At 41.5% G+C, this 16401-nt stretch overlaps 1 pseudogene across 1 annotated transcript; it reads right to left on the bottom strand.

Annotated features, from left to right (window-relative positions):
* Window positions 1-5: 5 nt before the first annotated feature.
* LOC100961864 lies at window positions 6-303 on the bottom strand (annotated as a pseudogene). Its single transcript, XR_001161405.2, has one exon. The product of XR_001161405.2 is annotated as a 60S ribosomal protein L36 pseudogene (transcript).
* Window positions 304-16401: the final 16098 nt, after the last annotated feature.

A 16401-nucleotide genomic window follows, 5' to 3' on the forward strand; every position in this document is an offset into this window, starting at 1 on the left:
TTCCTCTTAGCACGGATGTGTGTCCCCACTCTTTTCTTGATGAACTTGAGGGCCCGTTTGTCCTTGGAGACCTTGAGCAGCTCCATGGCCCGCCGCTCATATGGGGCAAAACCACACACTTCTCGGATCATGTCCCGCACGAACTTCGTGTGTTTGGTGAGACGCCCGCGGCGGCGGCTGTGCCTCGGTTTGCTCACGTTCTTTGTCACCTTGTGGCCCTTGTTGAGACCCACGGCCATGGGGTAGCGCAGAGCCATGGCTGCGACAGCAGCTGGAAACTCCAATGGCTGCCGAGGCGGAAGGGCTCACCATGTTCTAATTTATAGGAAACAAATGTCATGTGTCACATAGAATTAACTAAAGTGAGCCATAGAGAAGAAATCCATGCTTTGATCAGCACAAGGTGCTAATTTATAAGCACACTGGTCTAGAGAGAGGTCTTGAATTCTAGTTCTGACTCTGCTATAAATTGGTTTTGAAGCCTTTAATAAATTATTTGCAGTGACCCTTTGAAATGTCTCTCCTGAAAGACAGAACATGATTCTAAATAATGAATCAATTATCTTAAAAGAAATGTTGCAAAAATCTATGATATCCAACAGCTTGGCTTTACAGCCTTTTGGCCAATCACAACTCAAATTCCAACTCTTCTAATTTGTAGCTGAGGGGTAGTCGTGAGTAACTCACCTCATCTGTGAGATTCAATTACTCATCACTTGAAAGATTTTAAAATAATACTCATGTTCTCAAGCAAAGTTGTAGTTTCCCTCCCTATTTTCCCATGAGCTTGATTGTACTCATGTAACACAGAGAGTAAAAGGAGATGTTGGCAAAGAACTATGTTAAGTCGAATCCTCCTTTTCATCTCTGTATTTGGGTTAGGCCTATGAAATAAGGAAAAATAAGCTATGTCTTAGTCCAAATAAACATATAATATTGGGGGAGGGATCTCATGTTATTTTTAAATACTCAGATTTGTAAATGGCAGTTCAGTCCATTCAGGCTCTCTAACAAAACACCATTTGTCCGGTGGCTGGGGAGCAGCAGAAACGTATCTCCCACCTTTCTGGGGGCTGCACTTTGCAAACGAGGGTGCGAGTGCTGTCAGGCTCTGGAGAGGGCCCTCCTCTGGGCGGCAGGTGGCCACCTCCTCAGTGTATCCTCAATCCTCACAGGATGGGAAAGTGACAGGGGGCTCTCTAGAGTCTCTTTCATAAGAGCACTGACCCCATTCAAGAGGGATCCACTCCCATGACATAATCACTTCCCTCAGACCCCATCTTCTAATATTATCACTCCAGGAGTTAGAATTTCAACATAAAAATTTTGTGAGGGATACACGCATTCAGTCCATATTTGAATTTCTTTTATTTTTCATGATGGCTCAAAAAGAAGGAATTACTTGGACCTTATTTGGTTAGGTAAATGATCTCCCACTGTCTGCTTATTTGAGAAGAGAGGCCAGGCTGAGAAGCATTTTAAAGGTGTAACCCTTGGGCTGAGCCCACTGTGACACCACACACTCACCAGCAGACCTCCTGATCCCTGAGCCCAGGAATGTGAGATCCACCTGAAGTTGGAAGTCCAAACCTTAATGACAGCACTTACTAGTGGAAAAGGTTAAATTCAGTTCAGCGAAGGCCTCTTAGGAACTCCAATTGTTCCAAAGCACCTTTAAGAATTGAAAATTCAGGCTCGACGCCTGTGGCTCAAGTGGTTAAGGTGCCAACCACATACACCTAAGGTCCAACCCGGACCCGCCAAACAACAATGATGGCTGCAACCAAAACATAGTCAGGTGTTGTGGCAGGTGCCTGTGGTCCCAGCTACTTGGGAGGCAGAGGCAGGAAAATCGCTTGAGCCCAGGAGTTGGAAGTTGCTGTGAGCTGTGATGCCACAGAACTCTACCCAGGGGGATAGCTTGAGGATCTGTCTCAAAAAAAAAAGAAAAGAATTGAAAATTCAAACCTGTCCTAGAGCACGGAGCAGCAATGCCATCGAGTCATCAAGCAAAGGGCACAGGATTGCTTTCTGCGACAGGCCAGAGGCAGTAGCTTCTTCTCTGGCATTTTCCTTTGGCAAGTGTGACACCTTGTCCTTGCTTTCTAGGGCCCTATGTTGTGTGTGAAGTTATTATTTCAGAAATGATGGCTTATCTTACATGAAGTGTTTAGAGTTGTCAACATCATAGGGACAGAAAGCAGGAGGGCAGTCGCTGCAGGTGGCAATGGTTTGGGGTAAAGAGGAGAGAGGAGATCAAGTGTGGCAGGTGCAGAGGTTCAGCTTGGAAAGATTTTTGAAAAGGGTTCTGGAGACAGAGGTGGTGGTGGTGGCAGGACAGTGTGGGTGTTTTTCACGCCCCTAAACTATACATTTCAAAATGGCTCAGACAGTAAAATTTGTTATGTGTATTTTATCACCCTAAAAAAATTGGGGGAGTAAAAAAACTACTTGGCTGTCTTTTTGAAAAGAATTAGAATGTGTTAAATATTATCATGGATGTGTAATAATAACAAATAGAGTAGTAAAATAATTACCATTTGTATAAAGTGCCCAGGTCCTTTATACAGGGTACCGCTTACTGTCACAATAAAAAATCATAGAGGTAATATTGAATATTTTTCTTATTTTGGAAATAAGAACATCTAGCCTGAGATAATTAATTTGCTAAAATTAATGAACAGAATTTGATATCACAAACACTTGGATTCAGTGTCCATTTATTCATAATTATTTATGTAGCTTGAACCAAGGCTCTTACTCTACCTATGACTCAGCATCTTACCTGGAAAATAGGACTGTGAACAGCTGTGTCTCATAACCATATGGCTGGTTAGCCAAGGAGGAAAGCCCTACCCCATTCTGGCCTGAAGCCACCGCAGCTAAACCTCGCTACTCTGGAACTAATTCAAGAGTTGCATTTTGGCCCTGTCTGTCCCGGAGTTCTCCTGCTCAGTGAAACTAGAAACATACAAACAAAAAGCTACTCCTTCTAAAAAGATAAACCAGGCATTAAAGAGAATCTTAAAAGCCCATTAACACGTTTAGTAGTGAGTCCATGTAGTGTTTGTTTGATATTCTTTAGATACTTTACTAACAATAATGGATGCTAGTTCCATCCAAATAGTTGCAAAAGGCCTTAATTCACCCCTCTTCAAGGCTGAGTAGTACTCCATGGCCTGCATATACCACATTTGAAGAATGTTCATGAGTCCAATTTTGTTTTCTTAACTGTATACATTTATGGGGTACAAGGTAATGATCTGATATACAATTTGGAATGCTTAAATCAAACTAATTAACATAACCATCACCTCATGTACTTATTTTTTGTGGTAAGACATTTATGATATACTCTTAGCTGATATGAAATGTACCCTTGCATTGTGCACATTAGGGGAAATCCTACCAAATGCTCTCCCTCCACCTGCCCTCCCCTTTGCCCTCCCCTCTCCCTCTTCTCCCCCCTTTCTTTCTGGACTATCTTCCTATTCTATCATTTGTATGAGTGTGTAAGTGTTTATATATTGGCTTCATAATAGTATTGAGTACATCGGATATTTTTGTCCCATTCTTGAGATACTTTGCTAAGAAGAATGAGCACACAGGTGCACAGAGGGAAGTAAAACTCAGTGGAATTCAAACAGGGGAGGAGTGGGGGGAGGGGAAAAACCTACCGAATGGGTATAATGAACACTAACTGGGTGATGGGTATATAATTTATAATCATGACTCAGCATATCAAAAGTGATCTATGTAACCCAAAACATTTGCACCCTGTAACATTTTAAGAGAATAAATACATAAATAAAACATTTCCCATACAAAAAAAAAAAAAAAACTCCATTAACATAGAAATGAAGCTTTCCAGGTGCACTGAGCCAGTTCTGAAACACGGGGGTAGTAGGGTATGACCTGGGGCTGCAGAAATCATTTCCTGTTGCTGGTGGCTCCCCTGATGTGTCTTTTCTTTGTGCCAATCCTTGGGGACTGGGGAGTATAGTCTCTATGTTCCTGGTGGATGTGTAAAGTGGCACAATATCCTCTGGAGGAATAATACTTACTTAGAGCTGGAGCCAATAAATAGGAAGCATCTTTTAGTACAAAAATTTACAACCAGATGGAAGTCAAATTCCACCCCTCACCTACCGACCCCCATGCCCCATAAAGAGAGAGAGATCAGTCAGCACCATGGCACCTTCCGGGACTATCAGTGGTGCATTCATTCAGCAATGCGTTCCAACCCTGCAGGTCTTCTCACTGGGTTTCTGTATAGGAGCTGGTAAGCTTATCAAGCAAACTTTATGGTGCAGTGTTAATTGCAGCTGTAATGTGCCCATATTTCCGGCTACTCAGGAGGCCAACATGAGAGGATTGCTTGAGCCTAGAGATTTGAGACAGTAGTGCACCATGATCATGCCTGCAAATAGCCACTGTACTCTAACCTGGGTAACATAGCGAGATCCTATCATAAATAAATAAATCAACACATGCATACTTACATATATACCAATAGGCAGGCAAACGGATGAATCCAACTGCCAGGGACCAAATTAGTGTCTATATACAAATAGGTTCGTTATCATTTATCTTACATCAAAAATATTTTTAAATTTTGTTCTTTAAGGTGACTCTTGTGTTAATAGTACAGTGTGTAATACCACCTCTACTGTTCATGATCTGAGAGAAACTATTCATTCCCTTCCTAATTCATTCTCTCATTCAAACTCACTCCATCAGTCCTTTTGATGTGAATTCTGAGAGCACTAATGGAAATAATCCTCTAATAAGACATAGAACCTGGTCAGAAGGGCCAAGGTTTCACTGGGCAGGCGGCAGCTCAGTGACAAGCCCTGAACAGCCTGTACTCCAGAGCTGTCCCGAGTTCATATTAACACCTGCCAGCGCAAACCTGACTGGCACGGTGAGGGTGCAGCTGCATCTCAGAAGTCTAGAGGAGGGTTAAAAATTACATAGAAAATGGCCCATAAGAGAAAGGAAACAACTTTGGCAGTAGGCATAGAGGCAAGGGCTAGCATGACAATTCAGGAAATTGTCCATAGTTCAATATGGCTTAGAATAAGGTTAAGAAGTTGTTTTTCGGAAATGACAGGCAGCATGGCAAAGGCATGAGAATGACCTTTTACATCAAAGTTTCCACTTTGGAATAAGAGAAAAAGGCGACAAACGGGGCACATGTAAAGTGAAATGGAAATGTATTTAGGTCACATCATGTCCAAGCAAGCATTAGATGGGAATTGGGGTTGGGTGACTTCCTTCCTTCCATCCCTGTACGACTCCTTCCTAGCTGCATACACCAAGGACAGTTGGGTATTTTTTGAGCTTGGGTGACTAATTTGTGATATGCATATGGAAATATTTACTTTAATGAGCTGTTATGAGTAATTAATCAAAGGAGAAATGTAGGAGTACTTTTGTAAACGACACAGAGCAATACAAATGTTAGTTATGAGGATTATAACTGCAAGCCAGGAGGAGGAGAAAACGTTCATCAATTACAACAGGGATTAGAAAATCTTTTCTACAAATTAGCAGACAGTAAATGTTTTCAGCTCAGGGACCAGTCTCTGCTGCAACTCTTCCACTCTGCCCTTGTCCCGTGAAAACAGTTTCACAGATATTTTACAAAGGAAGGGGTCTGGCTGGGTTCTCTAGAACTTTGTGTATAGAAACGGAAATTTACATTTCATATTATGTTTGTGTGCCATGAACTATATTTCTCTTGTTTTGATTTTAAAAATACTAACCCCCACCCCCCGCAAAAAACCTTTCTTAGTTCATGGGCTATACACAAAGAGGTTGGACTCCTGTTATGTTTTGCTGACCCCTGAATTAGACAAATATTCTTTGGATTCAAAGTCTAGGCACTCTTTGCATGAGAAGTGGAGGTATAAAATAAATGCTCTTTTACTTTTGGAAACCAGTGCCATTAGGATGTGCACATAAACTTAGGCAATGGGGCTGGAAATGCTCAGAGCTGCCTCTCGGAGAGGTGTGGAATTCAAAAGAGATCAAGCCTGCTATTGAGTTAGATGACTAGGGAAGGATTTAAAGCAAAGAGGTCCCTTGGGTCACAGCTTTGACAGGTGTAAGCTGGATGACCTCGGTTTCTTGCTTACCTCAAAGAGTTTCCGTGGAAATGAAAAATAAATAAAAAATAAATAAAAAAGCAGAAGAGGTTGTGAATATAAAAATACTCGTTCACCATAACGCATACATAAATTTGAGTTATGAGAGAAATAAACTCTCTTCTTTGTTGAAATCTTGCTTATCTTGTTTGAAGGACCTAAAAGAAGTTAAATTTTTTGGGAGAAGTCTCAAGGATGTGATGGGATTTTACATTTAATTGTAGATAGTTAGGCTAAAGATGTCACTGTAAACAACAGAAGCAGGTTTTGTGCGCTCAATTTAGATGATTCTCGTATACAGAAATGTGGGCAGGACAATTCTAAGCTTCCAAATGTGTGCTTTACGTGGGTAATGGGCATGTTTTGAGGTATTGTTTTCCTAACGCCTTAGCAAGTAGCAGGAAATGAGAGGGCAGCTGGAACACCTCAGCAGGTGAATTTCTTCCCAGATTCTAAAAAAATGGACTGATTCAAATGGGAATTTCAGGGACTATGGATCAAATTCTGGAACCCCAGGTCTGCATTTTAGACTTGGGATAAATAATCCAAAATAAACAGCTAAGCAGGAAGTAACAAAGACTGGGAAAGCCTTTTTAAGATGAAATGAGGAAGACTACAGCTGGCAGGACACTGAGAAGCAAAGGAATGGGAAAAAAAATGAGACGAATTTGCATTAGACAAATTGGTCCAAAAGTTTTGTGCTCTGCTAGAAAAGAAGACCCCTTAGCAGAAAGCCACAAAAATCTTGAGAGTTTGTATGACTTCTTCATTTCTCGCTTTTTAAAAAGCTGGCTGTGAATTTCTGAGTTGAATACCTGTCAGTTCTGTGGCAAGGTCAAATCTAAACGCTGAAAGATAAAGAAGAACCAAAGAGGTGTCCTATGCAAATCAGAAGAGCTGAATGCTGTGCCCTCCAGGCTTTCAATGGGCTTGGCCATAATCCCTGGCATTGACCCTGGGTACTCAGGCTTGAGAGAGGAGAGGCACATTCTGAAAAGTTTCAGGCCATTTAGAAGAAAGTAAAAATCTTAAGGAACCATCAGGTAACCCATCTGTGGTAACCTAAAAGGCCAAAAGATATCATGGTATTAGAATGCAAGACTCTGAAAAGAGTAAGTCTTACCAATTTATTTTCCTTCACTGTCAAGGTACGGGAATGTTGCACCAAGATGAAATGATAACAGATGTCTATCTTCTTTTCTTGGAGGCTTCGATTATTTCTATCTTAAAAGACATTTTTCTCCATAATTGCATACAGTGAAGACTTGCGTATATTATTTTGGTAGAAGAATAGCTGACATTTAGAGTGATTTTCTGTATCTCATTCAAACCATAAATATTATTAAGACCATTCAAACCATAAATATTATCAAGACCATAAATATTATTTTATAATAATATTCTTAAAGTATGTCTTATTGTACATCATATGTCCTTTTAATTGTTAACTTCATGTTAAGGCAAGAGTTTAGGAAGTCCTGGTTAATTTTTTTTCAAACTGCTAATAAAAGACTTCAAACAGATTTATTAAACTCTATCCCAATAGTGGGATAGGGGGCTATCACATAAATATTAGCTTCCATTTAGGGTCAGCTATTGGGCTAACTGTTCACTGGCAGCCTTTGTGTTCCTATAAATATGCAAATAAGCTGTACTATTCAAAATGTCACCCTGTGCCCACTCTGTGCTGGGTGCTCTCTGGTTTCAGAGGTCACAGGAGTGGCTGGTGATGCCCTGCAGTGGGCAGCATTATCAAGTCTGAATTAAGGTTAGGAGAGTTAATGCAGTACCCTGTAAACTGTGGTCTGCAGAAGAGTTCAAACAACTCTTCATAGGTGGTCTAAAATCAATTAACATACTATACAAATAAAAAGGGTCACATCAACCCCACATAAAAGTAAATAACATTTGAGGAATAAAGTGTATTTCCCAAATTTGGCACTTCACTACATGTGAACACGTTGACAGAACCTCTTCAGTAAAGGAACACGACCAATTTATTCATCTCACTTTAGCACAAATTTGTGAGGATAGAAAAAGAGAAAAAAAAACTCAAGATGATTTTATACCAATATGTTTTTAGCATAGGACATTTCCCCCCCCCCAAATATCATTAATTAATTTTTATTCTATGAAAATAGATATTATACTGGCCTGGGATTCAGAAGCCTGGCTGGATCCTAGTTTCAGGTCAACTCCTCACACATTGTATGGCCTTGGACAAGACAATTTAACTCTCAATAGTACAGTTTTCTCTAATGTAAAAGGAAAGAGCTGATCCAGAGGTCTCAGAGGCATCACAGGTCTCAAGCTTGATGACACCAGGAAAGGTATAGGCCAGAAGATGCTGCTTTTTTAATATTGATTTTAATAATATTGACACTGAGAACTAACAAAATTACTCACTTCTTTAATAGTATTAAAATTTTATTGCATAAGCAAAAAAAAAAAAAATGTTAAGAATTTTAATATTGTTCCCTGGATGTGATCCATTTTCCTTCAAACTATGCCCAGGGTCATATCACCTTGCATGTGCTTGATTTTGTCTGAACTCATTAAGCTAAGCAGGGTCAGGTCTGCTTAGTACTTGGATGGGTGAATAATAACCTTTTGGCAAAAAATACCAAGAAATGCTTTGTACAAAAAGGTTTAGTTAACTACCATGACACCCTCCTTAAGGGGAAAAACATCTCCCTCCATCCTCATTCATATCAACAATCTCCTGGGAATCTATTATCTGTTTATCATTCTATCCTTCTGTAACCTGTAAGGTTATTTAACTGCTAAAACTTGTCTAAATAGTTAATTCAATAGGTTGGGTTCTGTAACCAAACAATTTTTGTTTGTTTTACTAAAACTAATAGCATGAAGGATTGAGGCAACATCATTCTTCCTAATATTTTGGACTTGTAATCTAAAATAAAATCTTAAGGCTCCCTACCAGAGGCCTAGAGACTGGTCCCCTCTCTTGACCAAGGGGGTCCCCTAAGCTGAGTTGCTACCCATGACATAGGAGATCAGACATGCCTCATATCGTCCTCCTCCTTCCTTAGAGATGCCCACTGTGACTCTTTCACAGGCCTAAGGTTATTTAAGACATAATTGGAGATCCTCAATATTCACAAAAAAAACACTCAAGTCTGGGCGTTTGTTGTGCAGTTTGTCTCTCATTAGCAGACCCTTATCTTAAGCATTTCTTTCTGCTGACTCTTGGTCTATTAGACAGAGCCTGACTTTCAGCCAAATAAAGAAATTTTAAACCCACCTATAACCTGGAAGCCCCTGCTTTGAGATGTCCCAACTTTTTTGTCCAAAACAATATCTATCAACCACGTCTTGATTTATGACTCTACTTGTAATTCCTGTCTCCCCAAAATGTGCAAAACCAAACTGTAACCCCATGACAGCAAGCCCATTTGCACCTAAGTCTACTTATGTGTCATGGTCCTCAAATTTGGCTCACAGTAAACCGCTTTAAATTATTTTACAGAGTATGGCTTCTGTTCTATTCATAATTGTCTACAAGGTACTTATGTAAACAGTATTATTTCAGATTTTCCCTAAATACGTACAAAGCATTCTCACCCTCATTTTCCACACACAGAAGAGGAAGTCTGAGGCCACGGGGAGGTGGGGGGGGGTGGAGGTTTAGAATATGACTACAGGTAGGTCTGAAGTGGTGAGCAGGGAAATACGAGTGGATCTGGAGGTGAAAGCAGGGAAAGCAGGGCTCAGGGTTGTCAGCCTTCAAGTCTTGACTTTCCTCTTGGTTACCTTGAGGCAGGGAATGGTCTCAGGTACAAATATCAGGTGTCTGGGTACAGAGACATGGCATTGAAGCCAGAATCTCTTTCTGCAGAGTGTTTGGTCTCAGAGATTGGAGGAATGAATCCAACCACATGAATAAGTGAAAGGACAGATTTTATGGTTGGATAGATAGATGAGATAGATAAAGAAACCTCCACTATGGTGGGGGGAGCTGTTGGGTCAGAGAAAGCCTCCCAAATCAACCCCAACCGACAAACTCGAGACTCACTCCGATGTAAAGGACATAAGATGAGATTTAATACAGACCCGGGAAGCCCGGGGGCCCCCGGGCCTGGACGAGCCCCGAACTCGGGGTGAAGGCAGTTTTTATGGGGTACAGAAAGCAAGAGGGGTAGGGTCGGATACGAGTACACTTTTCATTGGTGGTTGGTGATTTCATTAGTAAAGGTGAATTTGGATTGGTACAGGTAAGGGGTGGAGGGTCCCTTAACACTATTTGGTTGAGTAACTACGAAAGGAATGAGAAAGGTTGCAGGGTGGGCCCTGCGGGTGTGGTTTAAGCAACTATGAATAGAATGGGGAGGGTTATAGGGTGGGCCCTGCTAGGAATGAGGAAGGTTACAAGGTGGGCCCTGCAGGCCAGGGCTCAGGGACAGAACTTATGTGGAAACAACAAAATGGAGCTGATCTGGTCCTCACAGAGCCAAGTGAGTAGCCCATGTGGACCTTCTGTCTCAGGGTTTATATTTTGCCTTTCCTATCTGGTGAGGTTTGGGGGAGATTAAGGTGACCAGACATCCCGCTTTTGGCGTGACAGTCCTGATTTTGAACAATATGTCCCACGTCCTGCAGCATTTTTAAAAAGTCCCGATTTTTGGAAAGAACGCACAACAAGCTAGGGGACGGGCAGGAGAACAGGAAGGGAATATACAGTTATCGGCTGCCAGGTGGCTATTTCACCAGGATATGAGTTTTATATTACTTTTGTTAATTTTATAATGTTAAACGGTAATAATAACAAATAATTGTTGAGAACTGATTATGGAGAACTGCTTATAGTTTTCATTGTTGTCAGGCCCCGCCCCTGCCCCCCCTCCACCTGTCAGTGGTGTCCCACTGCTTTACCAATGTGAAAATCTGGTCACCTTAGGGGAGATGGAATGTATGTCAGGAATATGTCAGAGCAATTTCTCACCCAGGTCTTGGAGCAGAAGTTAATTTTGAAACTGCTCTTGTGTAGGAATGTGGTCAGTTTAGGGTGTGCTCTCTGCTCTGGGTTTGTTCCCTGCTCCCAGAGAGGCGCCTTGGGCAGAATGCTGCACAGGCTGCTTTTTGTGAGACTGTTTATGTCTCGAGATGGGGTCTGTGCTTGTGACAAGGCTGATTCCTGAGCTCACCCAGGCCTAGAAAATAGGGGACTCGCTATCTAGCCCTGAGCAGGGAGAACCCTGTGTGTGCATCAGGTTGTCTCTCTCATCTGTATTATTGTCTTTTTCCCCTCCTCACAAATCTAGCTGAAGACACCTAATTGTCTTCCTCTGTGCTCACATTCTTTGATCAGGAAGAGCTTCCCCACTGAGTCCATTCACACCAGTGAAAAGGCCCTCAGACCCCAGGAGCCTCACAGCAGGTGGGGAAAAGACTGAAGACAGAGTAGATAATTGACCTGCAAAGTAGACCCAAAAGGAGAAATTAGGAGAATTAGTATTATTCACATGAAAATGAAGATGGGCTCTGTAAAAGGAGCACTGTTTTCTCTTCCAGTTTCAGAAATTTGAATATGAAAGTGTCCATCTGATGAAGGCTAGATTGTCAGTGTAAAGGAAGATTTTTCTGAATAGCTCTGTGGAAACTGGAACAAACTTCCTTGTGCCCCTTCCACCTGGTCCTGTTTAAACAAGTGAGAAATATTAAGGGGAAGATGAAGGTGCCTGTCTGTGTAGAAAAGCCTGCTCAGATGCTTTGTTAAGAAAATGAGAGGCAAGAAGTCCAGCAGGGTTGGGATGTAATTGCCAGTGTTCATTTTACTATTTGAATCATCTCAAATGCTGGAGAGACGATCAAAGACTGTGCTATTAAACCCCAGCAAAGAAGGGGCAAGGAATGCAGCTCTATACAGATGAGAAACCCCTCTAACTGGGTGGAATTCTTTCCCTAATTAGCTGAGGGGCTGGGAGAGTCTGTAGCCACTCTTAACCTCAGTGCTTTCCCCTTAAGATTGTAACAAAAGTAAAATTCTAGAAAGGGGCAACAAAATCTTTTATGAGTTGTGTCTTAACCTCCATCCTCCACCAACCTTTTTGGGAATTAAAACCTAAGCCAATAAACAAAGGGGAAGAAAAATGTTCTTTCTTGCTTGTTTTCTAGTATCTTAAGACAATGAAGCTTAACAGAAATGTCTAATGATCACAATATTATTGATCAGGTCCACTGAAACAAACAATTATAATTAAGTAATAGCCCAAAGCCAGGACATGTAACACTGGTGGTCATATAGATCCTGAACCCAACTGCTAAAAAACTTCAGATTTAAAAAGCCCAATCTACCCCCCTCTTAGTTTGATGGCAAATTAATCAACTTCTCTTCCCTCAATCCACCCGTCTCTCTTTGTTCTCAGCCTCAGGGACAAGGACTGAACCGCCTATAACAACACGCAGGGAGGAGACAAGACTATGCTGGGTGTGTCCAAACATGACTGGACAAAAACACGAAGTGACCGGCTCAGGATTCTAGACAATAAAAGGCCATGATAGTTCCAGAAATATTTTCAGAAATAACAAGGGAGAATCACAGGAAAAAAATTTAATTACTTTCCTAAAAATCAATCAACCAAATAATCATTCAACCAATCTTAGTGTCTATAATGGTCAAATTCCGAAGTGAAAATAGTGACCCTGTTATGCCCGAAATTCTCCCAAAAGACCCCCACAGACAGTCCGAGACACACTCTGATGTAAAAAGCACAAGATGAGTTTATTTCAGGCCCTGAGAAGCCTGGACTTTCCTGGCATGCAAGCCTAGGACGAGCCCCGAACCTGGGGTGGAGGAAGTTTTTATGGGGTACAGAAAGCAAGAGGGGTAGGGTCGGATACGAGTACACTTTTCATTGGTGGTTGGTGATTTCATTATTACAGGAGTAAGTAAAGGAGGATTTGCATTGGTGGCTGATGATTTCACTAGTAAAGGTGAATTTGGATTGGTACAGGTGAGGGGTGGGGGGTCCCTTAACCGGGGGCTAGAGTTGGTGCAACCTGGTTACCTGTATTTCAAGGTAATAGAACCTTATTGTTTATTATAGTAGCTATTTGCCTAAGGTGACTCAGTTTACAGCGCAGTGGCTGTGCAACCTGGGGTGGGGGAAGGCAGCAGGGAGTGGCCCTGCAGGTTTCACTGGCAGAGGTTGGGGCGGAAGGGCTATGCGGTAAACAGCTAGGAATGGGGCTTGTGCTGTAAACAACAAAATGGAGCTAGTTTGGCTCTCACAACCCAGTAAGTTTTTCTTCCAGCTAGAGCTGTAACAACAATGGTAATACTTGCTATTGAGCTCATGTTCTATGCACCTCATTTTATGCATCATATGTCTTTCTTACAATCCCAGTCTCACAAACTTAGTAACTCTCACAATCACAACCTTACTTTGTTGACAAAGAGTAAGTCCTGGCATTCCCATTTGGCTTATGAAAAAATTCACTTTCCTAAAGATCACAAAACTACTTCAACTACTACTTTACTAGTCATTGTTGAAGGAGAGACAAATCGGGCCTGGGGTGATTTGATTCCAAATGCCTCTTTCTTAAATGTAACCAACACCACCATGGGGGGGAGAAAAAGCAGGATCTTTTCCTTACTCATTGCAGGAGTCACGACCTACACTCCTGCAAGAAAAGACAGATTAACAAGAGAGAAGCATGATAAATTTATTTATTCAAGGTTCTATGTGACATAAGTCTTTAGAAATGAAGACCCAACCACCTGGGGAAAATTGTGTGTTTATAAGTTAAATCTGATGAGAAGCAAGGATAGCTGTGGAGAAACATGATTGGAGAAAAGGGGTGTGATCTAATTAATGGTAACACAGGGAGAGGGCCCCCAGCCAGCCCTGTCTGCTCCAACTCTTTTCTGTGTCTCTCTAAGACATTCCTTCCTCCTTTTACCCAGGAATTATAGGACAAGACACTTAGCACATGAGGACCTTCAGGGAGAAGGATAGAAGCCAGAGGACTTCTGGCTTTTACGACTCGCTTTGTGGAAGAAAAATTCCAGTTTTTATGATGCACTTGAGAGCAAAGACAGGGAGAAGGTAGGCAGGAATAGGTTAGAGGGTCCTTGCTGCAAAGTCCTTCTGAATCCCCTTCACTTCCACCCAGGTACCATATTGGGGTATCATGTTCTGAACCCCAATAATCATCCCATTCATCTCCTTGTGCCATCCCAACAGGAGACTCTTAAGACTAGAAAAAGGAAAAATCTAGAGGTCCAAATTGGGAAGTCAATACAAAGTAGCCAGTTAAAATATATGGAGTTATTGACTCTGAAGTCTGTACTTAGGAGTGTTTCTAAAATAACCAGTGAGTTGATGACGGAAATTCACATTGTTGATAAATCCCTGAGAAAGATAGATGGCTAGGTAGGTAGATAAATTCATAACCAAGTAAATACCCAACCAGTCAACAAAAACACAACACTGGATATTTGTTGAAACCTACAGCATTAAGTATTGTGCTAAAAGTTTGTTTATCACCTTCTTTATTATAATGATCTTTTGCAGTAGACACTACACGTGTATATTTGTTTCTGTCTCTGTTACTTTACAGATAAGAAAGCAGAGACTAGAGAGTTTAAGCATCACTGTCATATAGGTAGGGTAGAGAAAGGACTTAGGGACAGATCTGAATCCCAACCCCGTGATCTCAATGGCTGTGTTCTACTTCCCGGCAGCAACCAGTAGGAAAATACAAGCAGTAAGAAAGCACAGGCTGAGGCCTGTGTTACCCGGTTTAGCTCTTACCCGCTGGATGAGCACATGCAGACTCAGGCCTTCTAGGTGCATGGGGCACAGGCAGGTGAGGCTGGTAATTTTGAAGAGATCAAATGCTTTGCTCTGGGTCAAGCATTCAGCCAAAATACCCACGTTCATTACAAGGCAAGTTAAACATGCTTAAACTTACAAACTGGCTGTCTTCCAAACCTTGAATTCACTGACCTAAAGCTCAGCTATAGCCATCTTTCAACTGTAATACAGAGGACCTGTGGTCACAAGAGCTAACTTGCTGGAGCAATATTCTTTTTTTTTTTTTTTAAGCCAACATCCTCCCCTTTTTTCGCTATAACATGGTATTATTATTTTGTTTCACCCAAAGAAAAGTGAGTGCTATTGTTCAAATAATAATAAAAAAGGCTGGCTCAGCACCCGCAGCACAGTGGTTAAGGTGCCAGCCACATATACCCAGGCTGGCGGGTTCAAACCCAGCCCTGTCCAACTAAGCAACAATAACAACTGCAACAAAAAATAGCTGGGCGTTGTGGTGGGTGCCTGTAGTCTCAGCTACTTGGGAGGCTGAGTCAAGAGACTCTCTTAAGTCTAAGAGTCTGAGGTTGCTGTGAGCTATGACATTACAGCACTCAACCGAGGGCAACATAGTGAAAAATCTCTAAATAAATAAATAAATAAATAAATAATACTAAAGGCACAAACACACCAGATTTACACTCTTCCCTACTCATCCCCAACCAAACTCCCAGAAAATTCACAACTCGAGGATTATAGGACAACAAATATCCATGGAAGAAATCTTCAAGTTTACATGACATTTACCTAAGACATTTTCTTTCCAGAGAAGAAACCTGTGACCAGTAGTGAGTTGCTTATTCCGCCTTTACTTGTTACTTAAAATTCATGTGATTGCAGACGTTTGCCTTGTGTGGTCCTCTGGTGTTCTTCTGCAAAGGGCGGATCATCATAAGCCAACCTGCCAATCTGCCACATAGGGCTGGGTCAGTAATTAAACTGATGAGATAACTCACTCAGAACATTACCTGGCATGGAAGAAGTGAAGTATGTAAGACCTGTCTGATTTTAGTTCATACGAACATCTCCTTCCAAGGCCAGCTAAAGTAAAGCTTCCTGTGGCTATTTCACCCAGGTGGAACTGACTTCTTCAGCTACCTGTAACTCTATTCTGTCCCAGAAAACTTCTCAATTATCAATCCTGAGTAGTGTACTTACATAAAAGATTTCAACTTTCAATTAAATTCCAGGTTCTCTGCCAACGATACATACACAGAAAGTTCTCCAGTATTTCCCACATCTCTCACAGGGCCTAGGGGCTGCCCCTGTCATAGTAGGTATTCAGCAGTTGACTTTTGAGTAATTTGATTTTAAATACAGTAGAATTCTACTGTAGAATACTGCAGAGATGGCCACCTCCCTTCATTGATCACCTCCTTAAACTGATCTAATTTTCATAAACCAGACATGCACCA

This window comes from Otolemur garnettii, unplaced genomic scaffold (assembly GCF_000181295.1).
Source record: "Otolemur garnettii isolate 467f Iridium unplaced genomic scaffold, OtoGar3 scaffold00059, whole genome shotgun sequence".
NCBI lineage: Eukaryota > Metazoa > Chordata > Mammalia > Primates > Galagidae > Otolemur > Otolemur garnettii.